Below are 19,895 nucleotides of genomic sequence, written 5' to 3'. Positions count from 1 at the left end.
TATATATATATATATTAATATATATATATATATATATATATATATATTATATATATATTTATATATACACACACACACTGTATAGTACATTCACATCAGTCTCTGCCCTCAAGGAGCTTACAAAATGTTTGAAGGCGTTTTAAAATGTTTGTTTACACATACATTATATATATATATATATATATATATATATATATATATATATATAAAATCACACACGCACACATGTGTTTTGAGCTTAGGGGTGCACACTCTAATGCAATGGGGGTATTAGGGGCATTAGCTTTTTTGCAATGGGGGTATTAGGGGCATTAGCTTTTTTAGCAATTTTTTTTCATTAAAAATACTCCCTAAAATGTAGACAGGGCCGGATTCCAGACAAGGCCACCTAGGCCAGGCCTCGGGGGGGCAGTGAGTGCAGGGGCGGCGCCGCGGCACCTCTTTGCCTGGCTGCTTTCCGCCTCCCCAGCACCTGTTTTTGTGTCCCCCGGACGGTCACGCCCCCTTCCATCCCATCCGCCCCGCCGCTTTCCTCTGTTTCTACCAGGAAGGTGGAGAGCATGCCGTCACCAGTGGACGGGACGTGGGTGTTCCGCTGATGTCATGAAGCTGAGGCGAGCTGCGCCCCGGGGGGTGTGAGGAGCAGACATGCCTCAGATTCAAGTAGCCGGAATCCCCGTAGACTTCTCGTTCACTCCGTACAAGTGACAGGAGAGGATTATATGAACAAAGTCACCGAGTGTCTGGTGTGTGCCGCCATTGGTGTCCTGAGAGTGAGAGGAGGCGGGGCTTGGAGGAGGAGGGGCCGTTCTGTATTTATGGGAGGGAACTAGTGTGGGAGAAATAGCCTGCAATATGGGTGTTAATATAGGGGAGGGTTCTAGAGTCAGATGAGGAGCTTTTCATTCACTATAATGATAGGGGAGGGGCTTGATATTCATTATGGTGACAGGGGTGGGGCTTGGAAGTTAGGGACAGATGTCTGTTATGCTTATGGGAGGAGCTTAAAGAGAGACCCAAAACATAATTTATAGGTGTAAAGGGGAGGGGCTTGGCATTGACTATAGTGTTTGGGAGAAGCATAGAGTGAAAAAATGGCAAACGCGACTAAACACGACCTAAAAGCAAAGGCTGACGTTTTTTCTACTGCCCCTAGACGCTGCGCACACCTATGCCTACCAGCATGTGTTTGGAGTGTGGGAGGAAACCAGAGTAATCGGAGAAAACCCACGCAGAACATGCAAACTCCAGCTACGTAGTGGGGATTGGAACCGACGACCCTAGTGCTGCGAGGCGGAAATGCCTCTTAGCCACTGTGCTGCCCTACAGATACCTAAATTCCACGAAAAAAATATTCTTCAGATTGCCAGCTCCTAGATGTGGTGGTCACATTTGTTTAGACGAGTACAGAAAATATGTTTTTTTCTACTAACCCATTATGTTGCACTTACCTGCAAACGAAGTCTGTGATGTCCCTGCTGGTGGCCGCATCCATCTTCACTCCTCTTCCTTCCGGGGGCCGTGTACTCCAACTCTGTGACTGGGCAGAGTCACGTAATGTCACTCCCGCGCATGCAACGGTCATGGCATGGGCTCTTTCTTTATTGTGCATGCGCCGATGACGTAGATGCAAGCGTATATGGTAAATATCTCCTAAACCAGGGGTCTCCAAACGTTCTAAACAAAGAGCCTGTTTACTATCCTTCAGACTTTAGTGGGGCCAGACTGTGGCCATTGGGAGTAGAAAATGTCCCAGCGTTAGTGGGAGTAAACAATTCCCCATCATTGGTGTCAGTGAGAAGAATTGGGCCTCATTGTTGGTTTCATTGGAAGTAATTGTGCCACATTGGTATCTTTGGGAGGAATTGGGCCCTGTCATTGATGTCATTGGGCCCCATTGTTGGTTTCATTGGAAGCAATTGTGCCGCATTGGTATCTTTGGGAGGAATTGAGCCCCGTCATGACATTGTTGGTGTTATTGGGTCGAACTGTGCCCCATCATTGGTGTAATCGGGCCCCATTGTTGGTGTCATTGGGAGGACTTGTGCCCCATCATTGGTGTAATTTTAGATAGAAAAGGTCCTGGACCGCCGCACTCCTTACTCGTAGCGAGTAAGCATCTTACGATGTGAAACATGTCAGCCATCCTTTTCCTTTTGTCCACTTCTTCTTTTTGACTGCATTGTTTTTGGTTGTTTTTTGAACTTCACTTGCTAAATAAAGACATTGTTTCAAGGAGTGCGGCGGTCCAGGACCTTTTCTATCTAATGCACCTGTGCACAGCCAGCACCCTTTTGGTTCAGTGGGACGGAAGCAAAGCCAAGGGATCAGCAGTTTACAGAGCAGTATATTTTCTCATTGGTGTAATTTTGGCCCCATTGTTGGTGTCATTGAGAGGAACTGTGCCCCATTGTTGGCGTCATTGGGAGGAATTGTACCCTTCATTGGTGTATGAAATAACACTCCAAGGGCCGGATAAAAGTAAGCAACGGGCAGCATTTGGCCCCCGGGCCACAGTTTGGAGACAACTGTCCTAAACCATGCAGGTTCAGGAGACAATTCCAGTACCTACAGGTAAGCCTCATTATAGACTTGCCTGTAGGAAAGGTGGCGTGTAAGTGTTTACAACCACTTTAATGAGCCTGGGCACATCCAGGGTTGCAACCATCTGGAGGGCTGGCTGCAGTTGTCCAAGCCGAGTGTCTGTGATACTCTCTCTTACATTGCCCAGAGCCAGCACAGTCGTCCTCACCCCCCCCCCCTCCCCTGCACAGACAGAAGAGGAGAGAGGGCTCAATCAGATCTTCCTCCCGTCCCTACCTATCTGCGCCTGCCCACCAACAGTCCAATCTCCCATGTGCTATGCCCCAGACAAGGGATATGTGGGTGGGAAATTTGAAGCCCAGCTGCCGGAAGATACATTGTGGATAAAAGGAGCTGATGCCTGAGCCTCCATCCTCAGGTGAGCGAGCTCACCATCCACCGTCTCTAACAGAAGTCCCCCCCCCCTTCTCTCTCCTGGCCCTGAGAGAGAGTACACAAAAGTCAGCCATACATGGATTGAAATTTGGCCGGTTTAGCAGGGACTGGGCGACATTTGACCCATCTATGGACAGGCTGATGGACTTTAATACAACCAGCATGCCATATTTTTTACATGCAGTTACTGCTGCCGGCTATAACCGGCAACAGTTATTGTGTTCTCCCTGCAGAACACAACAGTAGAACAAAATACCGATTGACTGTGTTGATGGGGAAATTAGTGATTTTCTTTTCTTCCACCCATTCATGATTCCACATCAGAGTTTCCCTTTACACCACAGCACAGAGTTCAGAGCATTGCCCTTGTAAAAGTGCGCTTCTAAAGTGTTCGCATTTGTCTAAAAAAAAGTGCAACCCTGTAGGCAGACCCTATATTTTCCTCCTCAGCAGAACAAAAATGGCAGCTCCCATATGTCTCTCGACAAACCTTAAGTAATTGTTCATTTTAGCTATATATCACCTCAGGGACGGCTGATATTTACCTATATTACTATACCTTTAATATTCTACCCAGTCGTAAGTGGCATAAATTACATTAAAATGTTTGTACATATTTTGGGGATAGTGAGGACACACCCAATGTTTGACGGCATATTCTAAGTTCTCACACATCAAAGTCTTAATTACTAGGGATAGGTGAATAAATGCTTACACAGGAGACATCACTGGCGGCATGATTTAGTAACTGACAAATCTATACATTTACATAAAACAGAGAGTCACTTCCTGTATATTTTCAATTTAACTACTACATGTTCTTTATAAACAGAAGAGTGTTAGTTGCTGGTTCAGATAATAGGGCCTAGAGTTCATTCAGACCAGGCCCACTGGGCTGCATTTCCCAATGCGGTCCCGACGCATAGACAAGTTAATTTACCCTGTGTTCAATAGCTTAAAGGATCACTAAAGGAAATATTTTTTTTTTTTTAGCTAAATAGCTTCCTTTACCTTACTGCAGTCCTGGTTTCATGTCCTCATTGTTCGTTTTTGCTTTGAAGTTGCTGTAATTCTGCTGTGATCTCCACACTTCCTGCTTGTCTGGCTCCTTATGAAAAATCTCATGGCAGCTTTTCACTGTGGTCCAAGCTGTGTGTCTAAAACTCCTCAGAACCAAACAGATCCATTTTAAAAACAAAACACTGCCCTGGATTTGTTTGTTTTTGTTCTGTGGGTCTCTTTACTTCACAGAAACATGAAACCAGTTTAAAAACTAAAGTGAAACTGCAGGTACATTATATGATTGGTTTTTATCTATTTTTAATCATTTTTAAAAGGAATCAGTTAACTTTTATGTCTCTATACCCTGTAAACAGTCATTTCAGCAAAAAGATTTTTTTCCTTTAGTGACCCTTTAAGTTCAAACCAGCACAATGCAATTGAATTTACCAAAAACATGTAGTGCATCGCTGAAAAAAATGTGCAGTTTATTCTCGTCGTGATCACGTGTGGAGTGCCGCTTAAAGCTGGAGGACAACAGGTGTCCCTACCGGTAAGTTGGAGTAGGTATCCGTCAATAATTCAGAAGCGTAGACATATGTGGGGTAAGACACCGCTCAAAAGTGACTCAAATGCTTCAGATGTGGATATGACTGTTTGGCCATGCTCCCTGGCATGCGCCCCCCGCCTATCGGGGCTTGGTCACAGAGGTTTTTTTTTTTTGCAAGGTCTGCAAAAAAACTGAATTCTGAAAAAAAAAAAAACATAAATTGCAGCCTCACTGTGCCATCAAACGCAGCCACTGTGCCCATCAAACGCAGCTACTGTGCCCATCAAACGCAGCTACTGTGCCCATCAAACGCAGCTACTGTGCCCATCAAACGCTGCCACTGTGCCCCATCAAACGCTGCCACTGTGCCCCATCAAATGCTGCCACTGTGCCCCATCAAATTCTGCCACTGTGCCCCATCAAATGCTGCCACTGTGCCTCTCAAATGCTGCCACTATGCCCCATCAAATGGTGCCACTATGCCCCATCAAATGGTGCCACTGTGCCTCATCAAATTCTAACACTATGCCTCATCAAATGCCAACAATGTGCCCAAATAGTGCCACTGGGCCCATCAAAAGTTGCCACTGTGATTCCCCCCGTCCACTCGCAGTTCACCCTTTTCTTTATCGTACATCACGGGACACAGAGCAGCATATTCATTACTATGTGGGTTATATGGAGTACCTTCAGGTGTTGACACTGGCAATCTCAAACAGGAAATGCCCCTCCCTATATAACCCCCTCCCATAGGAGGAGTACCTCAGTTTTTACGCCAGTGTCTTAGGTGTTAGTCATGGTTTAGCTTGCCTCCGCATCCTTGGGATTAGGTGAGCTACCGGTTCTGTCCAAAAAAGCCTGAGCGCTAAAGTGGTCAGTAACCGGACCCCAAACCCTTGGGGTATAGCCCATAATGCTTTCTTTTTAAGAGAGCTGGACCCTGGGCCCAGAACTTAGAAAACCTTTGGGCGCCTAATGTTTTCTGTTTGCCAGGGTGCTGTATGGGTCCAGGACAGTGGATCCTTCATGGAAGAAGAAGGTTCCCAGGGCCTGAAGGTCTAGACATCCCCACGGAGATGGGGGAAGATTGGGCCTCTTGCTTGGCAAAGTCCTGCGGCATGGAGCAGGTAAGTAAGGGGAAAAAACTTGCGGAACTTGGCTCTTAGCAAGTTTTTTCTGGGAGGTCACAGGGGACATGCCTAAGGTTATGCATTGCATCTGGCAAACCAGTCACATATCATGAAGATAGGATGGCTCTATATGTTATCATTCCCCATAAAAAGTGACCTCCCTGGTAGTGTTGGAAAAGCTGTGAGTGGGGCCTTTTGTGTACAAATGTATGTGTGTTCAGAGAGCTATGCTTACCTGCAAGCCTCCAGGCGATGCTCTATCCAGTCCTCTTCCTCATGCCTGCAAGGCAGGCAAAAAACGCTGACCTCCTCGTGTGTTCCAGGCCTGCGGCTGCAGGAACAGAGAGGCCCTTCCTCCCAACCCCCCCCCCCGTCGGCGGGCGCGCGTGCACGTGTTATAGGCGCATTTGGCGCCGTTTTAGCTGGGGGGGAAGGGCGGGTCAGTGGTTTAAGGAAGGGGCGGCCCTTCCTTAGTGCCACAGCTCATTCAATACTTTGGCTTGAGGGAGGAAGGACTGGAGTGAAGCACGGGGCGCTGAGGACACACAGTGGCCAGAAAGAATACTACAGTCTTCAGAAGATTGTGGTTTAGCCTAGGAATAGGCTGTTTTTTCTTTTCCATCTCATAGTCTTTTCTTTGGCAATACTACTCAGGGGGATAGAATGTTTTTTCTTGCCTAGATTGAAAAAAAAAAAAAAAAAAAAAAAGTGTCATCTGGGGTAGAGGAAACATTTTTTATTCCCCAAACAGGTGTTTGGGCATTTAACTATTTATAAGTCCCAGGTACCAATAAGTAGCAGGTGTGCCTCGGTATTGTACCATGGCATCAAAGAACAAGCCAGAGGGTACAAAAGGTGGGGATTCCCCCACAGAGTCTGAGGTCTCGGACAGAGCTATGCCGCTGCTTTCCCCACAGGGAGCCTTTGGGCCATCGGGATCTGGGGCTGGAGCTGACGCGAGTCAACCCAACCCTAAGATGGTCACGGAGGAGGTGTTGCTCACCTCTTTAAATGAGATGCGGAGAAGCATGGGAGAAATGATAGCCGCAGCTATGCGGGGTAGTAAGCGGAATAGATCTCCGTCACCCGTGCGCGGACCCTCGGAAGAGGAGGTCCTTTCCTCTGGGGAATTGGACGACCTCTTGGACAAAGACCAAGTAGGTTCAGGGATCGAAGATCCGGATACAGAGGAGTCTGGGGCAGTCTCCCTGAGGGAGAGCTGGTGGATTCAAGGCTTGACGGACTTGGTCCATAAGGCATTCAACCTGCCTGTACCAGATCTCCAGGTATCGACGATTTCAGCTTTGGGCTCACTGAGGGCGCCTCAAAGCAGTGCTGTGTTTCCGATCCATCCTCTATTGGAGGGAGTCTTGTTCCAAGAGTGGAACAAACCAGACAAGGTGTTCTTACCACCTAAGAAATTTTCTGTCTTATATCCTATGGAAGAAAAGTTTTCCAAGAGATGGGCTTCTCCTGCAGTAGACGCAGCCATCTCATGTGTTAACAAATCGTTAACATGCCCTGTAGAGAACGTACAGGTTTTCAAAGATCCAGTTGATAAGCGCTTGGAAGCACTACTTAAGAACTCCTTCACTTCTGCAGGGGCAGTAGTACAGCCAGCCGTGGCTGCGATTGGAGTCGCTCAAGCTTTATCAGATCAATTTAAGCAAATGCTTGAACTTATTCCTGCCGAGCAGGCAGAAGAATTTTCGGATGTCCCTAAGGCCATATGTTTTACGGTAGACGCAATCAAGGATTCCATCCAGCAAGCGTCACGTTTATCGTTATCCCTTATCCATATGAGAAGACTCTTATGGTTGAAAAGCTGGGAGGCTGAGCCCCCATGCAAGAAGCTCCTGGTAGGGTTCCCCTTCCATGGAGGACGGCTCTTCGGAGAGGACCTAGATAAATACATTCAGACCATTTCAAGCGGCAAGAGTACACTCTTGCCAACTAAGAAGGTTCAGGGGCCTGCGTTTAAACGACAGTCCTCCCCTGGGCAGGGGCCCTCTAATGCCAAGCAGTATCGACGGCCTCCTGCAAGAGCAAACTTCGGCTTCAACAGCAGATCAGAAGGACAGGCTGTTAGAGGCAAGAGGCAGTGGTTTCGCAAGCCAGCAAAACCAGCCCCCAAGTCTACCTCATGAAGGGGCGCCCCCACCCACGAAGGTGGGGGGAAGGCTGCGACTCTTTTCGGAGATTTGGGAAGCCAGCATTCCCGACGAGTGGGTACGGTCTTCCGTGGCCACAGGCTACAAGCTAGAGTTCCTAAGGTTTCCTCCTCCTCATTTCCAGGAGTCGAGGATTCCAAACGATCTGGAGAAAGGAGCCGCATTAAGATCGGCTCTAGATCATCTACTTTCCCAGGGAGTAATAGTAGAGGTACCAGTCCTGGAACAGGGGCTGGGTTTCTACTCCAACCTAATGGAGGCTACGGCCCCCCGGGTGTTCACGAAGGTTCTAGCTCCAATCCTAGCCAAGCTAAGGATCCAAGGGGTCACGATCCTAGCATACCTGGACGACCTCCTAGTCATAGACCACTCGTCTCCCGGCTTGGAGCGAGCAGTGGCCCTCACGGTCCAATACCTCGAGAGGTTCGGCTGGGTCCTAAATCGAGAAAAGTCAGCATTCCAGCCCACAAGGCAGTTGGAATATCTCGGCATGAGATTAGACACAGAACAACAAAGGGTGTTCCTACCTCTGAGGAAGGTCAAAGCCATCAAGGAATTAATCCTACTGGTTCTAAGCAAGAAGGAACCGACTATTCGCCTATGTATGAGACTACTAGGCAAGATGGGGGCTACATTCGAGGCGGTGCCATACGCCCAGAGCCACACTCGCATCCTGCAGGCAGCCATCCTGTCAGCATGGAGCAGAAGGCCACAGGCCTTGGATATCCCGTTGCCACTCTCATCAAGAGTCCGGCAAAGTCTGTGTTGGTGGTTAGACCCTCAGAATCTACTGAAGGGAAAGTCTTTCAACCCAGTGGCTTGGAAGATAGTGACCACAGACGCCAGCCTGACGGGCTGGGGAGCGATTGTGGATGGTTCCACTCGCCAAGGTATTTGGGCAAGGCCAGAGAAGCTTTTACCCATCAACATCTTGGAGCTCAGAGCGGTTCGACTAGCCCTCAGGGCTTGGACGTCGAAATTGCAGGGGTTCCCGGTGAGAGTTCAATCAGACAATGCCACGGCAGTGGCATACATAAATCACCAAGGGGGAACCAGGAGTCAGGCCGCTCAGAGAGAAGTGAGCTTGATTCTCCTAGGGGCAGAGGCTCATGTGCCCTGCATATCGGCAATATTCATTCCCGGAGTGGACAACCTTCAGGCGGACTTCTTAAGCCGCCAGACTCTATTGCCGGGGGAATGGTCTCTGCATCCACAAACCTTTCAAGCACTCTGCCAAAAATGGGGAGTGCCGGACGTGGATATCATGGCATCGAGACTCAACAAGAAGCTAGACAGGTTCATGTCCCGCTCAAGGGATCCGATGGCCTGCGGAACCGATGCTCTGGTTTGCCCTTGGCATCAGTTCAAACTTCTTTATGCGTTTCCCCCGCTCCAGTTACTACCCCGCCTGCTGCGCAGGATCCGGGTGGAGCACATACCAGTCATCCTGGTAGCTCCAGCATGGCCCAGAAGGGCATGGTACTCACTAATCTTAAGGATGGTAGTGGGAGACCCTTGGACTCTTCCTCTACGGCCAGACCTGCTATCGCAAGGTCCGATCCTCCACCCTGCCTTACGGCATCTAAATTTGACGGCCTGGAAGCTGAATCCCTGATTCTCAGGGGTAGAGGTCTGTCTCAGAAAGTAATCTCTACCCTAATCAGAGCCAGGAAACCGGTCTCTAGGGTGATTTATTACAGGGTCTGGAAGGCCTATGTAGGCTGGTGTGAGTCCAAGCGATGGCTTTCTCGCAAATTCACCATTGATAGAGTTTTAAGTTTTCTCCAGCTAGGAGTGGATAAAGGATTGGCATTAAGCACAATCAAAGGACAGATTTCTGCTCTGTCAGTGTGGTTTCAGCGGCCGCTGGCCACCCACTCGCTGGTTAAGACCTTCCTTCAAGGGGTCTTACGTATTAAACCTCCAGTTAAATCCCCGCTTTGCCCGTGGGATTTAAACCTTGTTCTGTCAAGTTTACAGAAACAACCGTTTGAGCCGTTGGCTGAAATTCCTTTGGTTTTACTGACAAGGAAGTTAGTATTTTTGGTCGCCATAGTTTCCGCAAGAAGAGTATCGGAACTGGCGGCCTTATCCTGTAAGGAACCATATCTTATTTTTCACAAGGACAGGGTCGTTCTCCGCCCTCATCCTTCCTTCCTACCGAAGGTTATATCCAGTTTTCATTTGAACCAGGATTTGGTATTACCATCCTTCTTCCCTAAACCTACTTCCAGAAAGGAAGGGTTGCTGCATACCTTGGATATCGTCAGGGCCATGAAGGCCTATCTTAAAGCTACAAAGAAGATCCGGAAAACAGATGTGCTGTTCATATTACCGGATGGGCCCAAGAAGGGGCAGGCAGCTGCAAAGTCCACCATTTCTAGGTGGATTAAGCAATTAATCACTCAGGCCTACGGCTTGAAAGGGTTGCCTCCTCCAGTATCATTAAAGGCTCATTCTACTAGGGCCATGGGCGCCTCCTGGGCAGCACATCACCAGATCTCTATGGCTCAAGTTTGCAAGGCGGCAACCTGGTCTTCTGTCCACACGTTTACAAAATTCTACCAGTTGGACGTAAGAAGGAATACTGATACAGCCTTTGGGCAGGCAGTGCTGCAGGCTGCAGTTTGAGACCCTCGGATTCCGGGGGCTCCTCTTTTTTGAGTTAAATTTAAAATTTAAGATTATTTTTCTCAACTAAGTTGGATTTATTATGATTTGAGTATTTCTCTAAATTAAATCCTTTTGTCTTGGAGATGTTCTCCCTCCCCTCATTGTGAGCATTGCTTTGGGACATCCCACATAGTAATGAATATGCTGCTCTGTGTCCCGTGATGTACGATAAAGAAAAAGGGATTTTTAATACAGCTTACCTGTAAAATCCTTTTCTTGGAGTACATCACGGGACACAGAGCTCCCACCCCTCTTTTTGGGGACCATTTTGGGAGGCATACTGCTTGCTACAAAACTGAGGTACTCCTCCTATGGGAGGGGGTTATATAGGGAGGGGCATTTCCTGTTTGAGATTGCCAGTGTCAACACCTGAAGGTACTCCATATAACCCACATAGTAATGAATATGCTGCTCTGTGTCCCGTGATGTACTCCAAGAAAAGGATTTTACAGGTAAGCTGTATTAAAAATCCCTTTTTTGAAGCCTATTGGAGCCTTTGGCTCTAATCAGGTGCTTCAAAAATACACCCCGCCACTGGAATTCAGGCACCCGGTATAAAAAAGGGGCCCGCACACCTGAATAGGGGGTGGCGGCGGCCATGGATATTAATCTATCCATTATACACAGAGGGGGGTGGCTGGATAGAGAGGGTGGCACCCATGTGCCCTTAATTGATGCACCGCCACCGCTGGAACACATCACAATGTGTATAATGGAGTGAGTGAGAATTTGTATCCAGCCTCTAACCACTTTGCTACAGATGTGTTTTTGATAATTACCTTGTAGATGCAATTGATTCCAATTATGATGCATAAAAAAGAGGTGATTAAAATGTTCATTTGTGATGAGTTCCAGTCTGAAGATGGGCGTTATCGATATAGCCCGAAACCGTAATTGTATTATGAAATACCTGTGAACTATTTTTGTATTTCCTTATTTCAATAAATGTTTGTGCAGCAATCCTTTTGAAAGTTTTTTCTATATATGACCATTTGGGATGGCCTCATTGCATTGCACTTGGAGTTTGGATATATACAGTTGTGCTCATAAATTTACATACCCTGGCAGAATTTATGATTTCTTGGTAATTTTTCAGAGAATATGAATGATAACACAAAAACTTTTATTTTATTTTACTCATGATTAAGCCCTGTAGACACTATCGGATATCTGATGGAATCTAATCCGATTTATTTTTTCGCCGGATATCCGATGAAGCCGACTTTCATTAGTCTTGCCTACACACCATCGGTCAAAAATCCAACCGTGTCCAAACACGGTGACGTAAAACACTACGACGTGCTGAGAAAAATGAAGTTCAATGCTTCCGAGCATGAGTCAACTTGATTCTGAGCATGCGTGGATTTTTGACCGATGGACTTCCACACAGACGATCGTTTTTTTTCATCTTTTTTTTATCCATAGGAAAAATTTAAAACAGGTTCTATTTTTTTCACAGATGGAAAACAAACCGTTTTTATCAGACAAACCGATCGTGTGTACAGGGCTTTAGTGTTTGGCTAAAGCCATTTATTATAAATCAAGCGTGCTTACTCTTTTTAAATCATAATCACAACAACAACTATCCCAATGACCCTGATCAAAAGTTTACATACCCTGGTGATTTTGGCCTGATAACAGGCACACAAGTTGACACAAAGGGGTTTGAATGGCTATTAAAAGGTAACCAACCTCCCCTGTGATCTGTTTGCTTGTAATTAGTGTGTGTGTATAAAGGGTCAATGAGTTTCTGGACTCCTGAAAGATCCATTTTTCCAGTGGTTGGTAGCTGCACTGGGACTCAGCCTGCAAGGAGATCAGCTAAAAGTAGTTGGATCTGTATGTGCGTTATAATTAATCGAAATTAATCGATTAAAAAAAAAGAATTTGATTAATCGAACATGAAAATTTTAATCAGTAACAGCCATAATATATATATATATATATATATATATATATATATATATATATATATATCCAATCCTTTAAAAACCACCATGCAGCCCTATGTATTAAACCCCCCTATAAATAAAAATAATATTAAAACTTCAAAAACAAAAAACTCTCACACTCTCCAAATTCACAATGTGCTAAAGTGCTTAGTGCAAACAACTTTGTCCAGAAACTTTTATTAAAAACTTTAAAGTCAATCATAAAATAAAGTCCACTTCCAAAAATAGTGCTCTGTGTGCGGTACTTTTACTCTTCATTCAAAACTGTGAATACTCCATGTAGTGCAACCCGCTCCCATTAGGGCACAGAAAGCAGATCGGCAGCAATTGCTTGTTTACTCCACAGTAGGAGGCAGTTACAATTTCTCTTTCCAGCAGGTAATTCTCATCCAAAATAGAGGTTACGAACCCCAGGGGAAAAAAGAAATAACAGCACAATGATAAAACCATACATTTATGGTGTAAACCATTAATTTCATCGATCATTTAAAATCCTATTTCCTGGTGCCTCCATTACAGCATACCTGTGATAGAGCTCCTCCCTGACTCCTCCTTCAGGACTAGTGAATAGCATAAATTAAAGGCATAGTCCCTCCCCCAACATTCTCCTTTTTTTCCTCATACCTTCTTGTGCTGGTGAAGAGTAGCAGTATGTCCATACCTCTGCAGTCGGCAGCGTCCGCCTGGTTTAGCCTTTCCCGTGCACAGTCCCTGTTCTTGGGCCGCCCACAGCGCTGATAAGACTGGGAAGCCCTCTGTGGATCTGTTGGGGTCTTTTTCGCAGAGTTTCCTCACAGGAACGCAGTCTGCCATCGCATCCATGATGAATGCAGTGGAGTCGCAAAAGGATCGGCTCACATCCTTCCAGGCTGGTGGTTTCCATTTTATTTTTAGGCATATATTGTTTTTTGTCTCTCCCCTCTCCCATCCCTTCCTTCCTTTAACTTGCCTGTTAACTCTCCTTTAAAAAAATAATAATAGTGTACTTGTTGTCTTACTTTGTAATGCTCCCTTTAAGTCCGATCAGTTTGATGGGGCAGGTGCATTTTATCCTGACAGGCTTGCAGTTGTTGTTTGTTTCCCCCCAGAAATCAGCGGGGGGCTACAGTTTTTCTTTTTGTATATCAGTCGACATGCCCTTTGAAAACGTAATTTCTGACTAAACTGGTCAGGGCGGTGCTACGCAGTGACGTCACCACGCTCCCATGTGACCCGATTGCATGGGCGATCTTATCTTGGCTTATGCCGGCTTATTAACTTTTTAACCTTATCGTTTTTTGCCTGTAATGCCCCATATGAGCCTTACAATAAACACACCATTTTATCAGAGGTAATGCACATTGTTGCCCTCATTTCTCTATTGCATACACGACCCACAGTTTACCCACGAGAGGAGAAGACCATATTCCAGCTACTGTCCTCAGAGTGAGGAGACCCTGAGCGGTCAGATGATCCAGCTTGCCCGGGAACCTGTGCAGAGGTTTGTGTCTGCAAAAGCGCTTGTGACCTTATTACCTAAGATCCCATCAATCTGGTAAGAGTACCTTAATATTCTGTGTCACTCCGGTGGATATTACAGTGTGGTGGTGGTGTACGACAGCCTTGCCTTTCATCTTTTTCACCTACCTGGCTTTCATGGAATTTGGACATTGCTCCTGCAACTAGGATTCCTTTTATTCACCCACCTGTGCCTATGTCTATTTCGGAATTAAACATCCAACATCTCTTTCCAGTTCAAAGTTTATTGGACTTTGTCTCACGGTTTGTCCTCACTGGACACAGATTTAAATATATGTCTTGCTATTGATTATTTTACTTCAGTATTATATGATGTTTTTGATGTCGTCATTGTATTAATCACAATCACTATGGCAGAGTGATTCACTATAGGAGTCAGATATATTTTTCTTCACTCCTTTCCATTAGTGGTGAGGTATTGTGTTTATTCACATTCAGGCGTATTTATCTTCCTATAACGCGCCCCGGCGTATAGCGCGCACCCCCAACCTAGAAGACAAATTCCTGGAAAAAAAGAAATACTTACAGTTTGGATGCCCCTCGTCGGTGTCTTGCCCGGCGTCCATCGGCGGCCTTGTCCGGTCCGGCGTTCTTCTGCGGCTATCGTGGTGTCCTCCCCGCTGTGTTCTTCAGCCGATCCGATGTTTGAACCACTCCGCCGACATATACCGAGCGCAGTACACTCGGGTATACTCGGGCAGGCTCGGCTCCTCTCGCGTAAAGGACGTACAGGACGTGACCGCGAGAGGAGCCGAGCCTGCCCGAGTATACCCGAGTGTACTGCGCTCGGTATATGTCGGCGCAGTGGTTCACACGCGGCGTGGGAAGCGGGTATCAGCGTATATAGCGCACCCACGATTTTGCCCTGATTTTAAGGGCAAAAAAGTGCGCGGTATACGCCAATAAATATGGTGTTTTCATTTATTAATCCACAGGTTACTATTATTATTTCATTCTACTTATTAGCGCAACTACATCTAGTTATTTTTTTCCCTGTTTGTTTCCACATGATTTTTCCACATGATTTATCACATGTTATTTGTGTTGCAGCTTTTGTTCATATCTTTTCAATTTACTTATATTCATCAATCATTTCACTATTAGCGCAGGATTAACCCCCCCCTTTTTTCCATAGCATCAGTCGACATCACTGCAGCCATCTTGGATTCTGGAAAAGGGGCCAGATTTGCCCTTTTCTTCCAGAATCAATTCGCAATGGTGGTTTATGGGATTAGCCCACCCACCTGGGCCTATTTAAATTCAGATTCAGGGTTAGCTGCCAGAGTCTCCTCAGCTGTGCCCTGCTAGGTTTCACCGACGCTGCTCTGTGGTAGGTACCTTTGTTTTTATTCTCAAAAAAATGGTGCTAAAAAAAAAAAAAAATTATGTTTTAAAAAAAAAAGTGACAAAAACTCCATAGTTTCTTTTTTTCCCTTTCTTACTAAATTTCCACAGCTGATCCTTCTGCCTAACTCCGAAATTAGTCATTTATCTTGCAACAAAGATCTACGCACTTCTATTAGGTATGTGACCGACTATATGTGAGTATAGGGTGAACCCCCGCTTTAAGAGCCTCTATGAAAGAGGATCTGGCAGAGGCAATTCTCTTCCTTAGAACTCTACATTGAATTGATTTGCATTTGCTAAGCCTATAACTACATTTCAAGATTAATATAAACCATTTTTAGGTTTTACAGATTTTGTTTTTGGTTCATTATAGATAAGCTTTGTTTTTGTTCTAAAACAACCAAATAATGTGGTTTGTATTTTTGAACTGGTAAAGATCCTGTTCCTGATGTTTATGCCTGCTGCTACTATCCAGCCACTTGATTGTTTTCATTGTGTTTGTATTTTGCTTAAACTGTGCAATACAGTAGACTGTTGGCTTCCCAGCCAGTAGTCCTGTGGTAGGTTGCGTTTCTTTCCCTCAAGGAATGTATAAAATACATTCGCATATTAATACAGAGGAGTCGGAGTCGGGGAGTCGGAGTCGGAAGTACATAAAACTGAGGAGTCGGAGTCGGAACATTTATCTACCGACTCCACAGCCCTGGTGCAATGTTCAACACTCATGAGGGGACAGTGTCATTACCACCGCCAAAGGCAAGGATTGTCACCCAGAAAATGATCAAGGTCATCCGGAGCCTGTATCTGATGGCTTCACAATGCCTGAGCCTCATTTGCACAATGTCTTCCGGTATACCCATGTTTCCTTGGGCCCATTGGAATTTGAGGTAGTTCCAGACAGGTTTCTTGGTGCAGTGGAGGAAACAATGACTATCTCAGACGATACTGCTGACAGGAGTAATGCACATGAGTCTTCACTGGTGGACAGTTCCAGAAAAACCTCTCCAAACCTTGTCACCTGGGCCCCCATCCTTGGATCACAATTACGTCCGATGAAAGCGGACAGGGCTGGGGAGCCCATTGCGGGGAAGTTATGTTACACCTAGTAAATAGATACCTAACATGTCATGCTTCAAAATTGCAAACGCTCGTGGAATGGCACCAAACTTCAGTACTTGAAACTCCCCATATGCAACGCTTTACATTTTTTTTACAGGTTACATGTTTTGAGTTCCAGAGAAGGTCTAATGCTAGAAGTATTGCGCTAACGCTCTAACGTTCGAGAAGTAACCTCACATGCGTGATTTGAACACCGTTTTCATATGCGGGTGTGACTTATGTATGCATTTGTTTCTGCAAGCGAGCACGTGGGGACAGAGGAGCTTTAAAAAATATATATATATATATTGTTAATTTTACTTTTATTTTTGGAGTTTGATGCTTTATTTTTACATTTTTTTTTTGATCACTTTTATTCCTATTACAAGGAATTTACCATGCCTTGTAATAGGAATATGGCATGATAGGTCCTATTTACAGTGAGATCTGGCATCAATAAGTCCCCACATCTCACCTCTAGGCTGGGAAGCCTGAAAAAAAAAATGAAGACCTCAGCTTCCCAGGCGTGGCAGCGCATATTTTTTCATAACATAACATCACGCCCGGCCTCCATACCACAGAGGGTAGAGGACACTGGCAGCTCCGGTAAGCAGCAGAGGGCACCTGGTGCACGGCGACCCCTCTCCCGCCCCTGATTAAAGTGATTCTGCGGCGAATCCGCCATTGAGACCACTTTTATCTGAAAGGGATCCGACTGCTGAAGAAGAGGATACCCGGGTTATAGCAGCTAGCTATTAGTTATTTGCTATAACAACGATATTCTTCTTTAAAGTGCCGCCGTAGCTGGGCAGTCTGTAAGTGGTTAAAGCAGAATTAAACCCTCCTATCCTTTACAGCCAAGGAAGCTGCTACTGTTTGATCTGCAACAGTCATGGTGCTGCACATGTGATCAGTTACCACACCAGCCAGTTTGGTTGAGGACACAAGCAAATCTAACAGTTAGCAATCCTGTCTTTCCATGTTGATGGATGAAAAATGGACATCAATGCATCATGGGCATCCGCTGAATTTTTTTCAGGGGGGGGGGGGGCGCTTCAGCAGCGGCGATACACAGTCACATTTAACCCTTTCTTCAAATGCTAGCGGGGGTTAAAAGCGCCCGCTAGCGGCTGAATAGCGTAGATAAAACTATGGTAAAGCGCCACTTTTTAGCGGCGCTTTACCGATAACGTGGCCAGCTGGCAGTGTGAAATAGCTCTTCAGATAATTCAGCTTCACTCCATGCACATATAACTATAGCCTAGAGAATGTACAGACCCCCCCTCAGCACAGATGGACCCCTCCATTAAGCACAGATGGACCCCACATTCTGCACAGACCCTGCCATTCAGCACAGACCCCCCCATTCCACACAGACCCCCTTTAAGCACAGATGGACCCTCCCTTCAGTACAGACCCCCTCTTCAGCACAGATGGACTCCCCATTCAGCACAAACCCCCCCTTGAGCACAGACAGACCCCCCTCCCCATTCAGTACCTCAGATCAGCCATCAGCGCGGCACAGGCACAGCAGGTGGGGGAGGTGGCTTCACTCTGCTCACTGTGCCTGTGTGATATCCGGCCCTTCTTGATTTTTCCAGGGGAGGTCAATTGCCCCCCCTTGCCCTTTGGAGCGGACGCCCATGCAATACATCTCTATGAAAAAACGGATGTAAACGGATGATCACCATTTACATCTGCTTTTGTCGTCATGTTTTTTTTCGGAATGGATAAAAGCCACAAAATTTTGACATCTATAACTTCTGCCGGTGTTATTCTAAACGGTTGTATGTATAACACTTTCTTGTCCCATGCTTTGTTTGTTAATATTCTTTTTCAATAAAAACGTATTGAATATATTGCAACTTACCAATCTTTAGATGTGGCGGCTGCATTCGTTTTATTCTTTAGTGTTTTTTTTTGTAGGTTATATCACCTGGTGATCCATTCAGTAACACACTTCCTGTCTTAGCGTGTCTCCACTCTGGATGAAGGAGCAACAGAGACACCTCTGGGCAGCAGCGTTGTCAAAGGAGTGTAGTGTAAAGCCTGGTACATACAATCATATTTTCTGCTGACAAAGCGTAGGACTTTTGTCCTAAGGGCATTGGCTGTGAACTTGTATTGCATACAAATGGCAAAGAATGGTCGGCCAACAAACACGAAACTACATGGTTTTCCAGCTTTTTTTTTTGGATTTTTGTCCGAAGGACTTCTGTACACACGATCGGATAATCCGACAACACACATTTGTTGTCAGAAAATTTTAAAGCATGCTATCCCACATTTGTTGGCGGAAAATCCAACAATTGTCCAATGGAGTGTACAAACGGTCGGATTATCCGACAAAAGCCTGTCATCACACAATTCCCTTTGAAAAATCCGATCGTGTGTACGGGCCTTTAGACTAGCAGATTTGGATGGACCTGACTAACAAATTGAAGCTATACTCCAGTGAACACTTTATTAGCAGTTACAGCAAACAGTTTTTTTCCATTTGGGATAAAGATTTTACATAAATTATTAATTCTTCTTCAAAGAGCATTGACAGGTGGTGAGGAGGCGTTGTATCACCTCCTCACTGCCTGCTGTAACCCCTCGAATCCCACACTAGCTTGCCACAACTGCGTGCATTGCACCCGGTTGTACGGCGCTTGCAGAGTGGCCCCATGAACTTGAATAGATTACAATCAGCAGGCGCTATGCCACCAAAAGTAAAAGGGGGAATAATTCCAGCTGTGGCATGTGTACATTCCTGGTTGCTGCCTTTGTAGCTAAACGGCTAGCTATTGAGTAGGAAGGGGAAGGGAGGCTCAAACCCAGGGTTTTACTGCCCCCCAACTGCTAGCGTTAAGGAGCCCTAACTTTATCTGGACAGCTTGGTCTGTTAAAATAAGTTGAAAAATAACAGATGTACAGGCTGGATCGCCAGGTAAAATAAAGGAAAAAAAGCCTACCGTATTTTCCGGCGTATAAGACGACTTTCTAACCCCTTAAAATCTTCTTGAAAGTCGGGGGTCGTCTTATACGCCGGTAACCTAACCTTAACTTATCCTAAAGACATGCAGAATCGCGGCCGTATGTTTTTTCAAAAGCCACGCCTCCTACGTCTTCTGTTCCGTGATAGGCGGAACACTCCGCTTCCCAGGAGGCACTGTGTTCAGTGTCCGCCTATCACGGAGGCCCTCTCGTCCTGTGTTTGGTGTCCGCCTATCACGGAGGCCCTCTCGTCCTGTGTTTGGTGTCCACCTATCACGGAGGCCCTCTCGTCCTCGGACGAGAGGGCCTCCGTGATAGGCGAACACTGAACACAGTGCCTCCTGGGAAGCTGACTGTTCCGCCTATCACGGAACAGATGTAGGAGGCGCGGCTTTTGAAAAAAACGTACAGTACGGCCGCGATTCTGCATGTGGATAAGGTAAGGGCACAGCGAGGGGGGACACGGAGCGGAGCGCGGACGGGGAGAACAGCACAATGG

The 19,895-nt window shown here is 46.0% G+C and overlaps 1 protein-coding gene across 1 annotated transcript in view; it reads right to left on the bottom strand.

The window, feature by feature from the left end:
- Nucleotides 1–19,895, bottom strand: part of CRYBG1 (crystallin beta-gamma domain containing 1) — a 326,501-nt gene that overhangs the window by 170,849 nt on the left and 135,757 nt on the right. The window lies entirely within an intron of this gene.

This window comes from Rana temporaria, chromosome 4 (assembly GCF_905171775.1).
Source record: "Rana temporaria chromosome 4, aRanTem1.1, whole genome shotgun sequence".
Classification (NCBI taxonomy): domain Eukaryota; kingdom Metazoa; phylum Chordata; class Amphibia; order Anura; family Ranidae; genus Rana; species Rana temporaria.
This window is presented reverse-complemented; position numbering and strand designations above follow the sequence as displayed.